Genomic DNA, 2,930 nt, shown 5'->3' with positions numbered 1-2,930 from the left:
CTCCCACTTTAGGTCCTAGAAATTAGACATGAACTCTAGGGGATGTAAATCCTTATATATTAGCTACCACCATTAATAGACCCTTGTTGTGGTAAGAAAATTTTTTTTTTAAACGAATTGTTGTGGTTAGAATTAGATTATGGCTAAATGCGTCCTGCAGGCAGATGGTTACAACTTATCCATCTTAAATTGTAAGTTGTGGTTATTGTTTGTAGTTGAGATATTCCATTCTCAACCTTATAATTGGAAGGTTGAAAATATATAAGGCTTGGTTTGGTTTCACAAACCTTTGAAACCATTTTATCCAATCTCATTTCATCTCATCTAATCTCATTTTAACATCTGAATACCATTCAAACACAAATATTTTTCAATTTCAAATTTCAACTTTTCAACTTAATAATTCATCTAATCATTACAACTTTTTCAAACTTAAAAAAAAAAAAAAACAATTCAACTTTTTTCAAATCCCAAAACAAAAATAAGATTCTAACATTCTTTTAACTTTATAATTCTTTTACTCAACTTTTTTCCTCTCATTTTTCAAAACCCCATAAAAATCTTAATTCAAATCATTTCACTACTATTCACAGATTTATCATTTCATCTCATGATTTATCTCATCTATGTAACTAAGCGAGACCTAAACATTACCATGAACAAAAATCTAAAAAAATGAAAGACAAGGAGGCTAAAAGCATGTCCAAATTAAAGCTTTTTTATTAATTGTCTAAATGTTTTCCATAAAATTCCATAAAATTTAACATTTTACTAGTTACCTAGCTAATTGTTTTCTCACATTTTCACAAAATGATCAATTGATTGATAAATATTCCAATTTACATCATGTAAAATCTAAAGATAATTCTCATTATATATATTTGCAGTTTAGTTTGGCTTCTCGAGTGAAAGAATCCGACTTAATTTCTCTGAAAACTTCAAGTTTAAGTGCTCATGAGCGGATAAATAGCCCTTATCATGTTTCTACTTTGTTAAATTAGAAAAGAAGATAAGAGAATCACCCAAACACAGAGAAAATGCCTCTGATGTTCAAATCAAAATTATCAATATCCAAGAATGATGAACTCAACCCACAAGCCGGACTGTAATAGCTGAAAATCGACTGTATTAGAATTTTACTAAAAATAGCAAAATTTCAATAATAATGTCAAAATTAAATATGTAATAAAAGAAGTAATCTACCACAAATCTGACTCTAATAGAGTTCAGAATCACTTCCTAAACAGTAAATGAAATATTACCATAAAAGGAAAAAAATAATTAAAAATAGGAATTTGGCCTTGAAAATGATGCATTACACTCGGTGTGCCCATAATGTGCACTCTAAAAAGATCTTTCCAAATTGGGGTCATATGCGCGATTTTGATACCCGTCGCCAAAGTTATGGCCAAAGTTTTGAAACGTGCCCAAAACTGCCACAATTAAGGAAATATCATGATTTCTGCCATTTTTGCATTGAAATACTTTGCTGATCTGCTACCTCAAGGTATTTCAGCGCAGTCAATGTACAATCTGACAACTCAACATTATTTGACTTGAATTCTCTTGCATCACTCACTCTCCCACTACTCCACCTATTTTTTTAGTGAACCTACCAAAAGTATTATAGACAAGAACTATTTAGACGAGTCCATTCAAATATAGTAATCATCACATTGGATAATACTAGAAACATATATAGAAGTATGCATGACAAATAACCAAGCTTACACAAATTAAGAAGCACTACTTCATCGTACATAATTAAACCAAAACACATACAAGCATTGAACCCTGCACAAGACAAGGCCGGAGCTGGCCGCCGTTTGGTTCTTACATCAGCTAATTAGAATTAGTTGAAACTTAGCTACTGCAATATTTATATAGAGATAGCCCTTTAGTTTTTGTACAGCATGTTACCATCATATCCCTTTTTCATAGCATATTGCATGACGCCGCCGTCGAGCTCCTCTCCGATTAATCCATCTCCGTTTGCACCAGCGTGGTGTAGGGCACGAAGAGCTCTAAAGTTGGGTAAACGAGAACCGAGGGATTGGAAGGCATCTTTTAGGTCTTCCCTCCTCATGAGAAGACCGTCATGCAGGTTAGCATCGTGTTCTTAGAAAATAGTCCGTAACTGATTTTCAGTTCGGGGCACACAACGCATGACGTTATTACAAAAGCTATCTGAGGGATGTGGAGCTGGGTGGCCGCAAAGGCAAATTAATATATAGGTTTATAGGCATTTTGGGTTAGATTTTCAAATGACTCCAGCATGCAGCATATATGCATGGGGATTTTATAGGCCCTTTCTTCTATTGGTATTAATTCAAAGAGCATGATTGAAGCATTTATTCGAATTAAATTGTATTGATCATGACAAGCAAGTGGTACTTCATGTTGCATGCAATATTCGTGTCGACGGAGGACAAACAGCAGGACTAGGGGGCGCCCGGGGGACCAAGTTGTGCGGTTTGACCCTCGCAGAACCCAATAATATTGTCGACTAATGTCCTATTATTAGTAGAACCCATCAATAGGAGAACAAATTTCAGAGAGCGCGGTACAAATTATGAGAATAGAATATATTAACACACGAAATATGGCAAAAGTAATTCAGTACTTATCGTGCCAACAGTAGTATATACTGCATGTATAGATCATGAACAATAGATATTGTATATGAAAGGTTAAACTAGTACAATATAATTTGGGTACGTAGCTCATGATGAATATGAGTTGAATCATACTTCAAAATTTATAAAAGTTATTATAAAGGAATCATGGACTTTTTAATTAAAAGCTGGTTTTATTGGTTGAACAAACTGATGCCCTCATATATATTTGATCCACCTTATAATAGTTTCATGGTCATCAAAATATGGTAATGATCTGCAAGTGGCAAGAAAATCTGAAAGAAGGTTGGATAA

This window comes from Juglans regia, chromosome 15 (genome assembly GCF_001411555.2).
Source record: "Juglans regia cultivar Chandler chromosome 15, Walnut 2.0, whole genome shotgun sequence".
Lineage (NCBI taxonomy): Eukaryota > Viridiplantae > Streptophyta > Magnoliopsida > Fagales > Juglandaceae > Juglans > Juglans regia.
This window is presented reverse-complemented; position numbering follows the sequence as displayed.